Source organism: Phyllobates terribilis, unplaced genomic scaffold, assembly GCF_046119375.1.
Source record: "Phyllobates terribilis strain yellow unplaced genomic scaffold, ASM4611937v1 Scaffold_236__1_contigs__length_3049075, whole genome shotgun sequence".
Classification (NCBI taxonomy): domain Eukaryota; kingdom Metazoa; phylum Chordata; class Amphibia; order Anura; family Dendrobatidae; genus Phyllobates; species Phyllobates terribilis.
In genome coordinates, this window is record NW_027362996.1 from 2,613,576 (window position 1) to 2,632,689 (window position 19,114).

A 19,114-nucleotide genomic window follows, 5' to 3' on the forward strand; every position below is an offset into this window, starting at 1 on the left:
CAGCAAGCCGAAAAGTGCAGGCATGTGAGGGATCTAGAGGTTGACAGCATGTCTTCTTAACGGGAGTCCAGGTGGCCATCTCCACAAATGGACTTTTCAGAATCCTTGGGTGGCACCGTAGTCGGAAACCAATTCTGGTTATCGCTTCTCGGCCTTTTGGCTAAGATCAAGTGTAGTATCTGTTCTTATCAGTTTAATATCTGATACGTCCCCTATCTGGGGACCATATATTAAATGGATTTTTAGAACAGGGAGATGGAAAAAGAGCTTGCTCTGTCCACTCCACGCATTGACCTGGTATTGCAGTATCTCCAGGACCGGTGCACCCCTTCTTTAATGCAGTTTCTAAAATCAGAAAGAATTGAATTCAATGCTTTTTGTTCATTTTGCTTGTTTGTCGGATTTTGGGATGGACTCTTTGGCTTTGCTTTTCTTCTCCTCATTGGATTTTTCATGTTAAAAGTTGCAGAAGCCAGATGACAAGCTCATTTTGGTTCAACTTCAGCAACTGTGCATTGCATTGCCATGTAATGTAATGTAATGCAATGCTATCTATCTAGCTCTCCCTCTATACTTCCTTTTGGATAAACAGACATATTAGGCAAGCATTTTGGAGCTTTCACCTAAATAACTACAGGTGGTGAGATAAGCTGCACAATATAATTGACCTTTCAGTATATTGTTGCACACACACCATCTATTTAGCAAATGCCCTTGTTATCAACAGCAGCCTTTTAAACTCACCTGAGCTAACAGGTATGTGAGCTGGTTACTCTGCTGCGCTTAAAATTTCTTTTTTGGTTTGCTACAATGCCTTTTCTGAAACGTTGTCTCCCTCTGCTGGAACACTGACTTCTTTCATTTAATGCCTGCAGACTATAAAAGAGAAACCAACCCAAAAAGTTTGGTTGATTAGTCTGTGGCATTCTTTTAAACTGTTGCTTATGGCGGTCTCTGTGAGCTTCTCAGTGACATTCAGCCATCCAGGTATCCCGCCTGCAGTAGACGGAATGTGGCAATGGAACGCTGGCTGCGCGTGTCATAATAGGCTCTGAGCCTTTATATACCTGCGCACAGCAGCAGCCACCTTCAGTCTGCTGCTGGACAGCCAGCAGCAGCAGCAGCAGGAGAGGTAATTAATCAGCAACCCTCCTGCTAAGGGTAGACAGCTGCTCGTTCCACCCCCCCCCCCGCCTTAATTGGTTCTCCTCCCTTCCAACGGTGTTGAGGCGGGTGGGAACAGCCGGGGGTTGAGGGTACTGTGCTAAAAGAGGTGGAGTTATGCAGATCTAAAACGCGTGGATTGCAGCAGCAGCAAGCCGAAAAGTGCAGGCATGTGAGGGATCTAGAGGTTGACAGCATGTCTTCTTAACGGGAGTCCAGGTGGCCATCTCCACAAATGGACTTTTCAGAATCCTTGGGTGGCACCGTAGTCGGAAACCAATTCTGGTTATCGCTTCTCGGCCTTTTGGCTAAGATCAAGTGTAGTATCTGTTCTTATCAGTTTAATATCTGATACGTCCCCTATCTGGGGACCATATATTAAATGGATTTTTAGAACAGGGAGATGGAAAAAGAGCTTGCTCTGTCCACTCCACGCATTGACCTGGTATTGCAGTATCTCCAGGACCGGTGCACCCCTTCTTTAATGCAGTTTCTAAAATCAGAAAGAATTGAATTCAATGCTTTTTGTTCATTTTGCTTGTTTGTCGGATTTTGGGATGGACTCTTTGGCTTTGCTTTTCTTCTCCTCATTGGATTTTTCATGTTAAAAGTTGCAGAAGCCAGATGACAAGCTCATTTTGGTTCAACTTCAGCAACTGTGCATTGCATTGCCATGTAATGTAATGTAATGCAATGCTATCTATCTAGCTCTCCCTCTATACTTCCTTTTGGATAAACAGACATATTAGGCAAGCATTTTGGAGCTTTCACCTAAATAACTACAGGTGGTGAGATAAGCTGCACAATATAATTGACCTTTCAGTATATTGTTGCACACACACCATCTATTTAGCAAATGCCCTTGTTATCAACAGCAGCCTTTTAAACTCACCTGAGCTAACAGGTATGTGAGCTGGTTACTCTGCTGCGCTTAAAATTTCTTTTTTGGTTTGCTACAATGCCTTTTCTGAAACGTTGTCTCCCTCTGCTGGAACACTGACTTCTTTCATTTAATGCCTGCAGACTATAAAAGAGAAACCAACCCAAAAAGTTTGGTTGATTAGTCTGTGGCATTCTTTTAAACTGTTGCTTATGGCGGTCTCTGTGATCTTCTCAGTGACATTCAGCCATCCAGGTATCCCGCCTGCAGTAGACGGAATGTGGCAATGGAACGCTGGCTGCGCGTGTCATAATAGGCTCTGAGCCTTTATATACCTGCGCACAGCAGCAGCCACCTTCAGTCTGCTGCTGGACAGCCAGCAGCAGCAGGAGAGGTAATTAATCAGCAACCCTCCTGCTAAGGGTAGACAGCTGCTCGTTCCACCCCCCCCCCCCGCCTTAATTGGTTCTCCTCCCTTCCAACGGTGTTGAGGCGGGTGGGAACAGCCGGGGGTTGAGGGTACTGTGCTAAAAGAGGTGGAGTTATGCATATCTAAAACGCGTGGATTGCAGCAGCAGCAAGCCGAAAAGTGCAGGCATGTGAGGGATCTAGAGGTTGACAGCATGTCTTCTTAACGGGAGTCCAGGTGGCCATCTCCACAAATGGACTTTTCAGAATCCTTGGGTGGCACCGTAGTCGGAAACCAATTCTGGTTATCGCTTCTCGGCCTTTTGGCTAAGATCAAGTGTAGTATCTTTTGAAAAGGCAGTTTTGTCCTTGGGCTGCCCTAGTAAATTGATGCATATTACACACTGCTTTGGTGCACTTGTTAGTACGCCAGGTGGCTCATAGAGTTATCTGATGGAAAACATGGCCCTCCAGGATCGAAGTCACTAGGCTGGGTAAGTGTGAGGGCTTTGGAGCAATGTGCCCCAGGAGTAGGCGCCCTGGTGGGAGTCCAAACTTACTGGGACTGGGAACCCCAGAAAGACTTGGCTTCGTAGCACGCCGCACCTTTGCCAATCATACTTTCTGAGCAACCCCCCCTATTCCTGGCCTCCGGGCTAGGAAGGGGAATTTTTATAAACCCGGTCGGAGGTCCGGTCAGCTTTGGGCTGAGAAACCAACACAGGCTCCAGCTCCACTAGGGTGGCAGCCTAGATGGAAGCTGGGAGCACGAAAACGGCTCTTCTCCGGCTTCGGCTAGGGAGAGCATCGGAGATCCCTGACCCTCGCTGTGGCCTTCTGGCTCGGAGGGATGGGGATGGTTTATTGGGGACCCTCTCCTCCGGGAAGGGTCCACATGAATCCTCGCCTCGTGCGCTGTTTTGGTGTGACTTCGGTCACATTTTTCAGTGCCTTGGATGCAGCTTCAATCAAAAAAAATCTGTTCTTATCAGTTTAATATCTGATACGTCCCCTATCTGGGGACCATATATTAAATGGATTTTTAGAACAGGGAGATGGAAAAAGAGCTTGCTCTGTCCACTCCACGCATTGACCTGGTATTGCAGTATCTCCAGGACCGGTGCACCCCTTCTTTAATGCAGTTTCTAAAATCAGAAAGAATTGAATTCAATGCTTTTTGTTCATTTTGCTTGTTTGTCGGATTTTGGGATGGACTCTTTGGCTTTGCTTTTCTTCTCCTCATTGGATTTTTCATGTTAAAAGTTGCAGAAGCCAGATGACAAGCTCATTTTGGTTCAACTTCAGCAACTGTGCATTGCATTGCCATGTAATGTAATGTAATGCAATGCTATCTATCTAGCTCTCCCTCTATACTTCCTTTTGGATAAACAGACATATTAGGCAAGCATTTTGGAGCTTTCACCTAAATAACTACAGGTGGTGAGATAAGCTGCACAATATAATTGACCTTTCAGTATATTGTTGCACACACACCATCTATTTAGCAAATGCCCTTGTTATCAACAGCAGCCTTTTAAACTCACCTGAGCTAACAGGTATGTGAGCTGGTTACTCTGCTGCGCTTAAAATTTCTTTTTTGGTTTGCTACAATGCCTTTTCTGAAACGTTGTCTCCCTCTGCTGGAACACTGACTTCTTTCATTTAATGCCTGCAGACTATAAAAGAGAAACCAACCCAAAAAGTTTGGTTGATTAGTCTGTGGCATTCTTTTAAACTGTTGCTTATGGCGGTCTCTGTGAGCTTCTCAGTGACATTCAGCCATCCAGGTATCCCGCCTGCAGTAGACGGAATGTGGCAATGGAACGCTGGCTGCGCGTGTCATAATAGGCTCTGAGCCTTTATATACCTGCGCACAGCAGCAGCCACCTTCAGTCTGCTGCTGGACAGCCAGCAGCAGCAGCAGCAGGAGAGGTAATTAATCAGCAACCCTCCTGCTAAGGGTAGACAGCTGCTCGTTCCACCCCCCCCCCCGCCTTAATTGGTTCTCCTCCCTTCCAACGGTGTTGAGGCGGGTGGGAACAGCCGGGGGTTGAGGGTACTGTGCTAAAAGAGGTGGAGTTATGCAGATCTAAAACGCGTGGATTGCAGCAGCAGCAAGCCGAAAAGTGCAGGCATGTGAGGGATCTAGAGGTTGACAGCATGTCTTCTTAACGGGAGTCCAGGTGGCCATCTCCACAAATGGACTTTTCAGAATCCTTGGGTGGCACCGTAGTCGGAAACCAATTCTGGTTATCGCTTCTCGGCCTTTTGGCTAAGATCAAGTGTAGTATCTGTTCTTATCAGTTTAATATCTGATACGTCCCCTATCTGGGGACCATATATTAAATGGATTTTTAGAACAGGGAGATGGAAAAAGAGCTTGCTCTGTCCACTCCACGCATTGACCTGGTATTGCAGTATCTCTAGGACCGGTGCACCCCTTCTTTAATGCAGTTTCTAAAATCAGAAAGAATTGAATTCAATGCTTTTTGTTCATTTTGCTTGTTTGTCGGATTTTGGGATGGACTCTTTGGCTTTGCTTTTCTTCTCCTCATTGGATTTTTCATGTTAAAAGTTGCAGAAGCCAGATGACAAGCTCATTTTGGTTCAACTTCAGCAACTGTGCATTGCATTGCCATGTAATGTAATGTAATGCAATGCTATCTATCTAGCTCTCCCTCTATACTTCCTTTTGGATAAACAGACATATTAGGCAAGCATTTTGGAGCTTTCACCTAAATAACTACAGGTGGTGAGATAAGCTGCACAATATAATTGACCTTTCAGTATATTGTTGCACACACACCATCTATTTAGCAAATGCCCTTGTTATCAACAGCAGCCTTTTAAACTCACCTGAGCTAACAGGTATGTGAGCTGGTTACTCTGCTGCGCTTAAAATTTCTTTTTTGGTTTGCTACAATGCCTTTTCTGAAACGTTGTCTCCCTCTGCTGGAACACTGACTTCTTTCATTTAATGCCTGCAGACTATAAAAGAGAAACCAACCCAAAAAGTTTGGTTGATTAGTCTGTGGCATTCTTTTAAACTGTTGCTTATGGCGGTCTCTGTGAGCTTCTCAGTGACATTCAGCCATCCAGGTATCCCGCCTGCAGTAGACGGAATGTGGCAATGGAACGCTGGCTGCGCGTGTCATAATAGGCTCTGAGCCTTTATATACCTGCGCACAGCAGCAGCCACCTTCAGTCTGCTGCTGGACAGCCAGCAGCAGCAGCAGCAGGAGAGGTAATTAATCAGCAACCCTCCTGCTAAGGGTAGACAGCTGCTCGTTCCACCCCCCCCCCGCCTTAATTGGTTCTCCTCCCTTCCAACGGTGTTGAGGCGGGTGGGAACAGCCGGGGGTTGAGGGTACTGTGCTAAAAGAGGTGGAGTTATGCAGATCTAAAACGCGTGGATTGCAGCAGCAGCAAGCCGAAAAGTGCAGGCATGTGAGGGATCTAGAGGTTGACAGCATGTCTTCTTAACGGGAGTCCAGGTGGCCATCTCCACAAATGGACTTTTCAGAATCCTTGGGTGGCACCGTAGTCAGAAACCAATTCTGGTTATCGCTTCTCGGCCTTTTGGCTAAGATCAAGTGTAGTATCTGTTCTTATCAGTTTAATATCTGATACGTCCCCTATCTGGGGACCATATATTAAATGGATTTTTAGAACAGGGAGATGGAAAAAGAGCTTGCTCTGTCCACTCCACGCATTGACCTGGTATTGCAGTATCTCTAGGACCGGTGCACCCCTTCTTTAATGCAGTTTCTAAAATCAGAAAGAATTGAATTCAATGCTTTTTGTTCATTTTGCTTGTTTGTCGGATTTTGGGATGGACTCTTTGGCTTTGCTTTTCTTCTCCTCATTGGATTTTTCATGTTAAAAGTTGCAGAAGCCAGATGACAAGCTCATTTTGGTTCAACTTCAGCAACTGTGCATTGCATTGCCATGTAATGTAATGTAATGCAATGCTATCTATCTAGCTCTCCCTCTATACTTCCTTTTGGATAAACAGACATATTAGGCAAGCATTTTGGAGCTTTCACCTAAATAACTACAGGTGGTGAGATAAGCTGCACAATATAATTGACCTTTCAGTATATTGTTGCACACACACCATCTATTTAGCAAATGCCCTTGTTATCAACAGCAGCCTTTTAAACTCACCTGAGCTAACAGGTATGTGAGCTGGTTACTCTGCTGCGCTTAAAATTTCTTTTTTGGTTTGCTACAATGCCTTTTCTGAAACGTTGTCTCCCTCTGCTGGAACACTGACTTCTTTCATTTAATGCCTGCAGACTATAAAAGAGAAACCAACCCAAAAAGTTTGGTTGATTAGTCTGTGGCATTCTTTTAAACAGTTGCTTATGGCGGTCTCTGTGAGCTTCTCAGTGACATTCAGCCATCCAGGTATCCCGCCTGCAGTAGACGGAATGTGGCAATGGAACGCTGGCTGCGCGTGTCATAATAGGCTCTGAGCCTTTATATACCTGCGCACAGCAGCAGCCACCTTCAGTCTGCTGCTGGACAGCCAGCAGCAGCAGCAGGAGAGGTAATTAATCAGCAACCCTCCTGCTAAGGGTAGACAGCTGCTCGTTCCACCCCCCCCCCCCCCCCGCCTTAATTGGTTCTCCTCCCTTACAACGGTGTTGAGGCGGGTGGGAACAGCCGGGGGTTGAGGGTACTGTGCTAAAAGAGGTGGAGTTATGCAGATCTAAAACGCGTGGATTGCAGCAGCAGCAAGCCGAAAAGTGCAGGCATGTGAGGGATCTAGAGGTTGACAGCATGTCTTCTTAACGGGAGTCCAGGTGGCCATCTCCACAAATGGACTTTTCAGAATCCTTGGGTGGCACCGTAGTCGGAAACCAATTCTGGTTATCGCTTCTCGGCCTTTTGGCTAAGATCAAGTGTAGTATCTGTTCTTATCAGTTTAATATCTGATACGTCCCCTATCTGGGGACCATATATTAAATGGATTTTTAGAACAGGGAGATGGAAAAAGAGCTTGCTCTGTCCACTCCACGCATTGACCTGGTATTGCAGTATCTCCAGGACCGGTGCACCCCTTCTTTAATGCAGTTTCTAAAATCAGAAAGAATTGAATTCAATGCTTTTTGTTCATTTTGCTTGTTTGTCGGATTTTGGGATGGACTCTTTGGCTTTGCTTTTCTTCTCCTCATTGGATTTTTCATGTTAAAAGTTGCAGAAGCCAGATGACAAGCTCATTTTGGTTCAACTTCAGCAACTGTGCATTGCATTGCCATGTAATGTAATGTAATGCAATGCTATCTATCTAGCTCTCCCTCTATACTTCCTTTTGGATAAACAGACATATTAGGCAAGCATTTTGGAGCTTTCACCTAAATAACTACAGGTGGTGAGATAAGCTGCACAATATAATTGACCTTTCAGTATATTGTTGCACACACACCATCTATTTAGCAAATGCCCTTGTTATCAACAGCAGCCTTTTAAACTCACCTGAGCTAACAGGTATGTGAGCTGGTTACTCTGCTGCGCTTAAAATTTCTTTTTTGGTTTGCTACAATGCCTTTTCTGAAACGTTGTCTCCCTCTGCTGGAACACTGACTTCTTTCATTTAATGCCTGCAGACTATAAAAGAGAAACCAACCCAAAAAGTTTGGTTGATTAGTCTGTGGCATTCTTTTAAACTGTTGCTTATGGCGGTCTCTGTGAGCTTCTCAGTGACATTCACCCATCCAGGTATCCCGCCTGCAGTAGACGGAATGTGGCAATGGAACGCTGGCTGCGCGTGTCATAATAGGCTCTGAGCCTTTATATACCTGCGCACAGCAGCAGCCACCTTCAGTCTGCTGCTGGACAGCCAGCAGCAGCAGCAGCAGGAGAGGTAATTAATCAGCAACCCTCCTGCTAAGGGTAGACAGCTGCTCGTTCCACCCCCCCCCCCCGCCTTAATTGGTTCTCCTCCCTTCCAACGGTGTTGAGGCGGGTGGGAACAGCCGGGGGTTGAGGGTACTGTGCTAAAAGAGGTGGAGTTATGCAGATCTAAAACGCGTGGATTGCAGCAGCAGCAAGCCGAAAAGTGCAGGCATGTGAGGGATCTAGAGGTTGACAGCATGTCTTCTTAACGGGAGTCCAGGTGGCCATCTCCACAAATGGACTTTTCAGAATCCTTGGGTGGCACCGTAGTCGGAAACCAATTCTGGTTATCGCTTCTCGGCCTTTTGGCTAAGATCAAGTGTAGTATCTGTTCTTATCAGTTTAATATCTGATACGTCCCCTATCTGGGGACCATATATTAAATGGATTTTTAGAACAGGGAGATGGAAAAAGAGCTTGCTCTGTCCACTCCACGCATTGACCTGGTATTGCAGTATCTCCAGGACCGGTGCACCCCTTCTTTAATGCAGTTTCTAAAATCAGAAAGAATTGAATTCAATGCTTTTTGTTCATTTTGCTTGTTTGTCGGATTTTGGGATGGACTCTTTGGCTTTGCTTTTCTTCTCCTCATTGGATTTTTCATGTTAAAAGTTGCAGAAGCCAGATGACAAGCTCATTTTGGTTCAACTTCAGCAACTGTGCATTGCATTGCCATGTAATGTAATGTAATGCAATGCTATCTATCTAGCTCTCCCTCTATACTTCCTTTTGGATAAACAGACATATTAGGCAAGCATTTTGGAGCTTTCACCTAAATAACTACAGGTGGTGAGATAAGCTGCACAATATAATTGACCTTTCAGTATATTGTTGCACACACACCATCTATTTAGCAAATGCCCTTGTTATCAACAGCAGCCTTTTAAACTCACCTGAGCTAACAGGTATGTGAGCTGGTTACTCTGCTGCGCTTAAAATTTCTTTTTTGGTTTGCTACAATGCCTTTTCTGAAACGTTGTCTCCCTCTGCTGGAACACTGACTTCTTTCATTTAATGCCTGCAGACTATAAAAGAGAAACCAACCCAAAAAGTTTGGTTGATTAGTCTGTGGCATTCTTTTAAACTGTTGCTTATGGCGGTCTCTGTGAGCTTCTCAGTGACATTCAGCCATCCAGGTATCCCGCCTGCAGTAGACGGAATGTGGCAATGGAACGCTGGCTGCGCGTGTCATAATAGGCTCTGAGCCTTTATATACCTGCGCACAGCAGCAGCCACCTTCAGTCTGCTGCTGGACAGCCAGCAGCAGCAGCAGCAGGAGAGGTAATTAATCAGCAGCCCTCCTGCTAAGGGTAGACAGCTGCTCGTTCCACCCCCCCCCCGCCTTAATTGGTTCTCCTCCCTTCCAACGGTGTTGAGGCGGGTGGGAACAGCCGGGGGTTGAGGGTACTGTGCTAAAAGAGGTGGAGTTATGCAGATCTAAAACGCGTGGATTGCAGCAGCAGCAAGCCGAAAAGTGCAGGCATGTGAGGGATCTAGAGGTTGACAGCATGTCTTCTTAACGGGAGTCCAGGTGGCCATCTCCACAAATGGACTTTTCAGAATCCTTGGGTGGCACCGTAGTCGGAAACCAATTCTGGTTATCGCTTCTCGGCCTTTTGGCTAAGATCAAGTGTAGTATCTGTTCTTATCAGTTTAATATCTGATACGTCCCCTATCTGGGGACCATATATTAAATGGATTTTTAGAACAGGGAGATGGAAAAAGAGCTTGCTCTGTCCACTCCACGCATTGACCTGGTATTGCTGTATCTCCAGGACCGGTGCACCCCTTCTTTAATGCAGTTTCTAAAATCAGAAAGAATTGAATTCAATGCTTTTTGTTCATTTTGCTTGTTTGTCGGATTTTTGGATGGACTCTTTGGCTGTGCTTTTCTTCTCCTCATTGGATTTTTCATGTTAAAAGTTGCAGAAGCCAGATGACAAGCTCATTTTGGTTCAACTTCAGCAACTGTGCATTGCATTGCCATGTAATGTAATGTAATGCAATGCTATCTATCTAGCTCTCCCTCTATACTTCCTTTTGGATAAACAGACATATTAGGCAAGCATTTTGGAGCTTTCACCTAAATAACTACAGGTGGTGAGATAAGCTGCACAATATAATTGACCTTTCAGTATATTGTTGCACACACACCATCTATTTAGCAAATGCCCTTGTTATCAACAGCAGCCTTTTAAACTCACCTGAGCTAACAGGTATGTGAGCTGGTTACTCTGCTGTGCTTAAAATTTCTTTTTTGGTTTGCTACAATGCCTTTTCTGAAACGTTGTCTCCCTCTGCTGGAACACTGACTTCTTTCATTTAATGCCTGCAGACTATAAAAGAGAAACCAACCCAAAAAGTTTGGTTGATTAGTCTGTGGCATTCTTTTAAACTGTTGCTTATGGCGGTCTCTGTGAGCTTCTCAGTGACATTCAGCCATCCAGGTATCCCGCCTGCAGTAGACGGAATGTGGCAATGGAACGCTGGCTGCGCGTGTCATAATAGGCTCTGAGCCTTTATATACCTGCGCACAGCAGCAGCCACCTTCAGTCTGCTGCTGGACAGCCAGCAGCAGCAGCAGCAGGAGAGGTAATTAATCAGCAACCCTCCTGCTAAGGGTAGACAGCTGCTCGTTCCACCCCCCCCCCGCCTTAATTGGTTCTCCTCCCTTCCAACGGTGTTGAGGCGGGTGGGAACAGCCGGGGGTTGAGGGTACTGTGCTAAAAGAGGTGGAGTTATGCAGATCTAAAACGCGTGGATTGCAGCAGCAGCAAGCCGAAAAGTGCAGGCATGTGAGGGATCTAGAGGTTGACAGCATGTCTTCTTAACGGGAGTCCAGGTGGCCATCTCCACAAATGGACTTTTCAGAATCCTTGGGTGGCACCGTAGTCGGAAACCAATTCTGGTTATCGCTTCTCGGCCTTTTGGCTAAGATCAAGTGTTGTATCTGTTCTTATCAGTTTAATATCTGATACGTCCCCTATCTGGGGATCATATATTAAATGGATTTTTAGAACAGGGAGATGGAAAAAGAGCTTGCTCTGTCCACTCCACGCATTGACCTGGTATTGCAGTATCTCCAGGACCGGTGCACCCCTTCTTTAATGCAGTTTCTAAAATCAGAAAGAATTGAATTCAATGCTTTTTGTTCATTTTGCTTGTTTGTCGGATTTTGGGATGGACTCTTTGGCTTTGCTTTTCTTCTCCTCATTGGATTTTTCATGTTAAAAGTTGCAGAAGCCAGATGACAAGCTCATTTTGGTTCAACTTCAGCAACTGTGCATTGCATTGCCATGTAATGTAATGCAATGCTATCTATCTAGCTCTCCCTCTATACTTCCTTTTGGATAAACAGACATATTAGGCAAGCATTTTGGAGCTTTCACCTAAATAACTACAGGTGGTGAGATAAGCTGCACAATATAATTGACCTTTCAGTATATTGTTGCACACACACCATCTATTTAGCAAATGCCCTTGTTATCAACAGCAGCCTTTTAAACTCACCTGAGCTAACAGGTATGTGAGCTGGTTACTCTGCTGCGCTTAAAATTTCTTTTTTGGTTTGCTACAATGCCTTTTCTGAAACGTTGTCTCCCTCTGCTGGAACACTGACTTCTTTCATTTAATGCCTGCAGACTATAAAAGAGAAACCAACCCAAAAAGTTTGGTTGATTAGTCTGTGGCATTCTTTTAAACTGTTGCTTATGGCGGTCTCTGTGAGCTTCTCAGTGACATTCAGCCATCCAGGTATCCCGCCTGCAGTAGACGGATTGTGGCAATGGAACGCTGGCTGCGCGTGTCATAATAGGCTCTGAGCCTTTATATACCTGCGCACAGCAGCAGCCACCTTCAGTCTGCTGCTGGACAGCCAGCAGCAGCAGCAGCAGGAGAGGTAATTAATCAGCAACCCTCCTGCTAAGGGTAGACAGTTGCTCGTTCCACCCCCCCCCCCGCCTTAATTGGTTCTCCTCCCTTCCAACGGTGTTGAGGCGGGTGGGAACAGCCGGGGGTTGAGGGTACTGTGCTAAAAGAGGTGGAGTTATGCAGATCTAAAACGCGTGGATTGCAGCAGCAGCAAGCCGAAAAGTGCAGGCATGTGAGGGATCTAGAGGTTGACAGCATGTCTTCTTAACGGGAGTCCAGGTGGCCATCTCCACAAATGGACTTTTCAGAATCCTTGGGTGGCACCGTAGTCGGAAACCAATTCTGGTTATCGCTTCTCGGCCTTTTGGCTAAGATCAAGTGTAGTATCTGTTCTTATCAGTTTAATATCTGATACGTCCCCTATCTGGGGACCATATATTAAATGGATTTTTAGAACAGGGAGATGGAAAAAGAGCTTGCTCTGTCCACTCCACGCATTGACCTGGTATTGCAGTATCTCCAGGACCGGTGCACCCCTTCTTTAATGCAGTTTCTAAAATCAGAAAGAATTGAATTCAATGCTTTTTGTTCATTTTGCTTGTTTGTCGGATTTTGGGATGGACTCTTTGGCTTTGCTTTTCTTCTCCTCATTGGATTTTTCATGTTAAAAGTTGCAGAAGCCAGATGACAAGCTCATTTTGGTTCAACTTCAGCAACTGTGCATTGCATTGCCATGTAATGTAATGTAATGCAATGCTATCTATCTAGCTCTCCCTCTATACTTCCTTTTGGATAAACAGACATATTAGGCAAGCATTTTGGAGCTTTCACCTAAATAACTACAGGTGGTGAGATAAGCTGCACAATATAATTGACCTTTCAGTATATTGTTGCACACACACCATCTATTTAGCAAATGCCCTTGTTATCAACAGCAGCCTTTTAAACTCACCTGAGCTAACAGGTATGTGAGCTGGTTACTCTGCTGCGCATAAAATTTCTTTTTTGGTTTGCTACAATGCCTTTTCTGAAACGTTGTCTCCCTCTGCTGGAACACTGACTTCTTTCATTTAATGCCTGCAGACTATAAAAGAGAAACCAACCCAAAAAGTTTGGTTGATTTGTCTGTGGCATTCTTTTAAACTGTTGCTTATGGCGGTCTCTGTGAGCTTCTCAGTGACATTCAGCCATCCAGGTATCCCGCCTGCAGTAGACGGAATGTGGCAATGGAACGCTGGCTGCGCGTGTCATAATAGGCTCTGAGCCTTTATATACCTGCGCACAGCAGCAGCCACCTTCAGTCTGCTGCTGGACAGCCAGCAGCAGCAGCAGCAGGAGAGGTAATTAATCAGCAACCCTCCTGCTAAGGGTAGACAGCTGCTCGTTCCACCCCCCCCCCCCCGCCTTAATTGGTTCTCCTCCCTTCCAACGGTGTTGAGGCGGGTGGGAACAGCCGGGGGTTGAGGGTACTGTGCTAAAAGAGGTGGAGTTATGCAGATCTAAAACGCGTGGATTGCAGCAGCAGCAAGACGAAAAGTGCAGGCATGTGAGGGATCTAGAGGTTGACAGCATGTCTTCTTAACGGGAGTCCAGGTGGCCATCTCCACAAATGGACTTTTCAGAATCCTTGGGTGGCACCGTAGTCGGAAACCAATTCTGGTTATCGCTTCTCGGCCTTTTGGCTAAGATCAAGTGTAGTATCTGTTCTTATCAGTTTAATATCTGATACGTCCCCTATCTGGGGACCATATATTAAATGGATTTTTAGAACAGGGAGATGGAAAAAGAGCTTGCTCTGTCCACTCCACGCATTGACCTGGTATTGCAGTATCTCCAGGACCGGTGCACCCCTTCTTTAATGCAGTTTCTAAAATCAGAAAGAATTGAATTCAATGCTTTTTGTTCATTTTGCTTGTTTGTCGGATTTTGGGATGGACTCTTTGGCTTTGCTTTTCTTCTCCTCATTGGATTTTTCATGTTAAAAGTTGCAGAAGCCAGATGACAAGCTCATTTTGGTTCAACTTCAGCAACTGTGCATTGCATTGCCATGTAATGTAATGTAATGCAATGCTATCTATCTAGCTCTCCCTCTATACTTCCTTTTGGATAAACAGACATATTAGGCAAGCATTTTGGAGCTTTCACCTAAATAACTACAGGTGGTGAGATAAGCTGCACAATATAATTGACCTTTCAGTATATTGTTGCACACACACCATCTATTTAGCAAATGCCCTTGTTATCAACAGCAGCCTTTTAAACTCACCTGAGCTAACAGGTATGTGAGCTGGTTACTCTGCTGCGCTTAAAATTTCTTTTTTGGTTTGCTACAATGCCTTTTCTGAAACGTTGTCTCCCTCTGCTGGAACACTGACTTCTTTCATTTAATGCCTGCAGACTATAAAAGAGAAACCAACCCAAAAAGTTTGGTTGATTAGTCTGTGGCATTCTTTTAAACTGTTGCTTATGGCGGTCTCTGTGAGCTTCTCAGTGACATTCAGCCATCCAGGTATCCCGCCTGCAGTAGACGGAATGTGGCAATGGAACGCTGGCTGCGCGTGTCATAATAGGCTCTGAGCCTTTATATACCTGCGCACAGCAGCAGCCACCTTCAGTCTGCTGCTGGACAGCCAGCAGCAGCAGCAGCAGGAGAGGTAATTAATCAGCAACCCTCCTGCTAAGGGTAGACAGCTGCTCGTTCCACCCCCCCCCCCGCCTTAATTGGTTCTCCTCCCTTCCAACGGTGTTGAGGCGGGTGGGAACAGCCGGGGGTTGAGGGTACTGTGCTAAAAGAGGTGGAGTTATGCAGATCTAAAACGCGTGGATTGCAGCAGCAGCAAGCCGAAAAGTGCAGGCATGTGAGGGATCTAGAGGTTGACAGCATGTCTTCTTAACGGGAGTCCAGGTGGCCATCTCCACAAATGGACTTTTCAGAATCCTTGGGTGGCACCGTAGTCGGAAACCAATTCTGGTTATCGCTTCTCGGCCTTTTGGCTAAGATCAAGTGTAGTATCTGTTCTTATCAGTTTAATATCTGATACGTCCCCTATCTGGGGACCATATATTAAATGGATTTTTAGAACAGGGAGATGGAAAAAGAGCTTGCTCTGTCCACTCCACGCATTGACCTGGTATTGCAGTATCTCCAGGACCGGTGCACCCCTTCTTTAATGCAGTTTCTAAAATCAGAAAGAATTGAATTCAATGCTTTTTGTTCATTTTGCTTGTTTGTCGGATTTTGGGATGGACTCTTTGGCTTTGCTTTTCTTCTCCTCATTGGATTTTTCATGTTAAAAGTTGCAGAAGCCAGATGACAAGCTCATTTTGGTTCAACTTCAGCAACTGTGCATTGCATTGCCATGTAATGTAATGTAATGCAATGCTATCTATCTAGCTCTCCCTCTATACTTCCTTTTGGATAAACAGACATATTAGGCAAGCATTTTGGAGCTTTCACCTAAATAACTACAGGTGGTGAGATAAGCTGCACAATATAATTGACCTTTCAGTATATTGTTGCACACACACCATCTATTTAGCAAATGCCCTTGTTATCAACAGCAGCCTTTTAAACTCACCTGAGCTAACAGGTATGTGAGCTGGTTACTCTGCTGCGCTTAAAATTTCTTTTTTGGTTTGCTACAATGCCTTTTCTGAAACGTTGTCTCCCTCTGCTGGAACACTGACTTCTTTCATTTAATGCCTGCAGACTATAAAAGAGAAACCAACCCAAAAAGTTTGGTTGATTAGTCTGTGGCATTCTTTTAAACTGTTGCTTATGGCGGTCTCTGTGAGCTTCTCAGTGACATTCAGCCATCCAGGTATCCCGCCTGCAGTAGACGGAATGTGGCAATGTAACGCTGGCTGCGCGTGTCATAATAGGCTCTGAGCCTTTATATACCTGCGCACAGCAGCAGCCACCTTCAGTCTGCTGCTGGACAGCCAGCAGCAGCAGCAGCAGGAGAGGTAATTAATCAGCAACCCTCCTGCTAAGGGTAGACAGCTGCTCGTTCCACCCCCCCCCCCCCCGCCTTAATTGGTTCTCCTCCCTTCCAACGGTGTTGAGGCGGGTGGGAACAGCCGGGGGTTGAGGGTACTGTGCTAAAAGAGGTGGAGTTATGCAGATCTAAAACGCGTGGATTGCAGCAGCAGCAAGCCGAAAAGTGCAGGCATGTGAGGGATCTAGAGGTTGACAGCATGTCTTCTTAACGGGAGTCCAGGTGGCCATCTCCACAAATGGACTTTTCAGAATCCTTGGGTGGCACCGTAGTCGGAAACCAATTCTGGTTATCGCTTCTCGGCCTTTTGGCTAAGATCAAGTGTAGTATCTGTTCTTATCAGTTTAATATCTGATACGTCCCCTATCTGGGGACCATATATTAAATGGATTTTTAGAACAGGGAGATGGAAAAAGAGCTTGCTCTGTCCACTCCACGCATTGACCTGGTATTGCAGTATCTCCAGGACCGGTGCACCCCTTCTTTAATGCAGTTTCTAAAATCAGAAAGAATTGAATTCAATGCTTTTTGTTCATTTTGCTTGTTTGTCGGATTTTGGGATGGACTCTTTGGCTTTGCTTTTCTTCTCCTCATTGGATTTTTCATGTTAAAAGTTGCAGAAGCCAGATGACAAGCTCATTTTGGTTCAACTTCAGCAACTGTGCATTGCATTGCCATGTAATGTAATGTAATGCAATGCTATCTATCTAGCTCTCCCTCTATACTTCCTTTTGGATAAACAGACATATTAGGCAAGCATTTTGGAGCTTTCACCTAAATAACTACAGGTGGTGAGATAAGCTGCACAATATAATTGACCTTTCAGTATATTGTTGCACACACACCATCTATTTAGCAAATGCCCTTGTTATCAACAGCAGCCTTTTAAACTCACCTGAGCTAACAGGTATGTGAGCTGGTTACTCTGCTGCGCTTAAAATTTCTTTTTTGGTTTGCTACAATGCCTTTTCTGAAACGTTGTCTCCCTCTGCTGGAACACTGACTTCTTTCATTTAATGCCTGCAGACTATAAAAGAGAAACCAACCCAAAAAGTTTGGTTGATTAGTCTGTGGCATTCTTTTAAACTGTTGCTTATGGCGGTCTCTGTGAGCTTCTCAGTGACATTCAGCCATCCAGGTATCCCGCCTGCAGTAGACGGAATGTGGCAATGGAACGCTGGCTGCGCGTGTCATAATAGGCTCTGAGCCTTTATATACCTGCGCACAGCAGCAGCCACCTTCAGTCTGCTGCTGGACAGCCAGCAGCAGCAGCAGCAGGAGAGGTAATTAATCAGCAGCCCTCCTGCTAAGGGTAGACAGCTGCTCGTTCCACCCCCCCCCCGCCTTAATTGGTTCTCCTCCCTTCCAACGGTGTTGAGGCGGGTGGGAACAGCCGGGGGTTGAGGGTACTGTGCTAAAAGAGGTGGAGTTATGCAGATCTAAAACGCGTGGATTGCAGCAGCAGCAAGCCGAAAAGTGCAGGCATGTGAGGGATCTAGAGGTTGACAGCATGTCTTCTTAACGGGAGTCCAGGTGGCCATCTCCACAAATGGACTTTTCAGAATCCTTGGGTGGCACCGTAGTCGGAAACCAATTCTGGTTATCGCTTCTCGGCCTTTTGGCTAAGATCAAGTGTAGTATCTGTTCTTATCAGTTTAATATCTGATACGTCCCCTATCTGGGGACCATATATTAAATGGATTTTTAGAACAGGGAGATGGAAAAAGAGCTTGCTCTGTCCACTCCACGCATTGACCTGGTATTGCTGTATCTCCAGGACCGGTGCACCCCTTCTTTAATGCAGTTTCTAAAATCAGAAAGAATTGAATTCAATGCTTTTTGTTCATTTTGCTTGTTTGTCGGATTTTTGGATGGACTCTTTGGCTGTGCTTTTCTTCTCCTCATTGGATTTTTCATGTTAAAAGTTGCAGAAGCCAGATGACAAGCTCATTTTGGTTCAACTTCAGCAACTGTGCATTGCATTGCCATGTAATGTAATGTAATGCAATGCTATCATTCTAGCTCTCCCTCTATACTTCCTTTTGGATAAACAGACATATTAGGCAAGCATTTTGGAGCTTTCACCTAAATAACTACAGGTGGTGAGATAAGCTGCACAATATAATTGACCTTTCAGTATATTGTTGCACACACACCATCTATTTAGCAAATGCCCTTGTTATCAACAGCAGCCTTTTAAACTCACCTGAGCTAACAGGTATGTGAGCTGGTTACTCTGCTGCGCTTAAAATTTCTTTTTTGGTTTGCTACAATGCCTTTTCTGAAACGTTGTCTCCCTCTGCTGGAACACTGACTTCTTTCATTTAATGCCTGCAGACTATAAAAGAGAAACCAACACAAAAAGTTTGGTTGATTAGTCTGTGGCATTCTTTTAAACTGTTGCTTATGGCGGTCTCTGTGAGCTTCTCAGTGACATTCAGCCATCCAGGTATCCCGCCTGCAGTAGACGGAATGTGGCAATGGAACGCTGGCTGCGCGTGTCATAATAGGCTCTGAGCCTTTATATACCTGCGCACAGCAGCAGCCACCTTCAGTCTGCTGCTGGACAGCCAGCAGCAGCAGCAGCAGGAGAGGTAATTAATCAGCAACCCTCCTGCTAAGGGTAGACAGCTGCTCGTTCCACCCCCCCCCCGCCTTAATTGGTTCTCCTCCCTTCCAACGGTGTTGAGGCGGGTGGGAACAGCCGGGGGTTGAGGGTACTGTGCTAAAAGAGGTGGAGTTATGCAGATCTAAAACGCGTGGATTGCAGCAGCAGCAAGCCGAAAAGTGCAGGCATGTGAGGGATCTAGAGGTTGACAGCATGTCTTCTTAACGGGAGTCCAGGTGGCCATCTCCACAAATGGACTTTTCAGAATCCTTGGGTGGCACCGTA

General features: G+C 45.5%; 14 non-coding genes and 1 pseudogene across 14 annotated transcripts; all 15 read left to right on the forward strand.

Annotated features, from left to right (window-relative positions):
- Positions 1 to 140: 140 nt before the first annotated feature.
- LOC141216036 (U2 spliceosomal RNA) lies at positions 141 to 331 on the forward strand. The gene has a single exon (XR_012285081.1). It is a non-coding gene; the product is annotated as a U2 spliceosomal RNA (small nuclear RNA).
- Positions 332 to 1,452: 1,121 nt separating this feature from the next.
- On the forward strand, positions 1,453 to 1,643 carry LOC141216038 (U2 spliceosomal RNA). The gene has a single exon (XR_012285083.1). It is a non-coding gene; the product is annotated as a U2 spliceosomal RNA (small nuclear RNA).
- A 1,116-nt stretch (positions 1,644 to 2,759) lies between these two features.
- On the forward strand, positions 2,760 to 2,875 carry LOC141216905 (U2 spliceosomal RNA; annotated as a pseudogene).
- Positions 2,876 to 3,399: 524 nt separating this feature from the next.
- LOC141216727 (U2 spliceosomal RNA) lies at positions 3,400 to 3,583 on the forward strand. The gene has a single exon (XR_012285746.1). It is a non-coding gene; the product is annotated as a U2 spliceosomal RNA (small nuclear RNA).
- Positions 3,584 to 4,704: 1,121 nt separating this feature from the next.
- On the forward strand, positions 4,705 to 4,895 carry LOC141216454 (U2 spliceosomal RNA). Its single transcript, XR_012285487.1, has one exon. It is a non-coding gene; the product is annotated as a U2 spliceosomal RNA (small nuclear RNA).
- Positions 4,896 to 6,015: 1,120 nt separating this feature from the next.
- Positions 6,016 to 6,206, forward strand: LOC141216455 (U2 spliceosomal RNA). Its single transcript, XR_012285488.1, has one exon. It is a non-coding gene; the product is annotated as a U2 spliceosomal RNA (small nuclear RNA).
- A 1,123-nt stretch (positions 6,207 to 7,329) lies between these two features.
- Positions 7,330 to 7,520, forward strand: LOC141216039 (U2 spliceosomal RNA). Its single transcript, XR_012285084.1, has one exon. It is a non-coding gene; the product is annotated as a U2 spliceosomal RNA (small nuclear RNA).
- Positions 7,521 to 8,642: 1,122 nt separating this feature from the next.
- Positions 8,643 to 8,833, forward strand: LOC141216040 (U2 spliceosomal RNA). The gene has a single exon (XR_012285085.1). It is a non-coding gene; the product is annotated as a U2 spliceosomal RNA (small nuclear RNA).
- A 1,120-nt stretch (positions 8,834 to 9,953) lies between these two features.
- On the forward strand, positions 9,954 to 10,144 carry LOC141216467 (U2 spliceosomal RNA). The gene has a single exon (XR_012285500.1). It is a non-coding gene; the product is annotated as a U2 spliceosomal RNA (small nuclear RNA).
- Positions 10,145 to 11,264: 1,120 nt separating this feature from the next.
- On the forward strand, positions 11,265 to 11,455 carry LOC141216645 (U2 spliceosomal RNA). Its single transcript, XR_012285669.1, has one exon. It is a non-coding gene; the product is annotated as a U2 spliceosomal RNA (small nuclear RNA).
- A 1,116-nt stretch (positions 11,456 to 12,571) lies between these two features.
- On the forward strand, positions 12,572 to 12,762 carry LOC141216041 (U2 spliceosomal RNA). Its single transcript, XR_012285086.1, has one exon. It is a non-coding gene; the product is annotated as a U2 spliceosomal RNA (small nuclear RNA).
- Positions 12,763 to 13,885: 1,123 nt separating this feature from the next.
- On the forward strand, positions 13,886 to 14,076 carry LOC141216042 (U2 spliceosomal RNA). The gene has a single exon (XR_012285087.1). It is a non-coding gene; the product is annotated as a U2 spliceosomal RNA (small nuclear RNA).
- A 1,121-nt stretch (positions 14,077 to 15,197) lies between these two features.
- On the forward strand, positions 15,198 to 15,388 carry LOC141216043 (U2 spliceosomal RNA). Its single transcript, XR_012285088.1, has one exon. It is a non-coding gene; the product is annotated as a U2 spliceosomal RNA (small nuclear RNA).
- Positions 15,389 to 16,512: 1,124 nt separating this feature from the next.
- LOC141216044 (U2 spliceosomal RNA) lies at positions 16,513 to 16,703 on the forward strand. The gene has a single exon (XR_012285089.1). It is a non-coding gene; the product is annotated as a U2 spliceosomal RNA (small nuclear RNA).
- A 1,120-nt stretch (positions 16,704 to 17,823) lies between these two features.
- On the forward strand, positions 17,824 to 18,014 carry LOC141216469 (U2 spliceosomal RNA). Its single transcript, XR_012285501.1, has one exon. It is a non-coding gene; the product is annotated as a U2 spliceosomal RNA (small nuclear RNA).
- Positions 18,015 to 19,114: the final 1,100 nt, after the last annotated feature.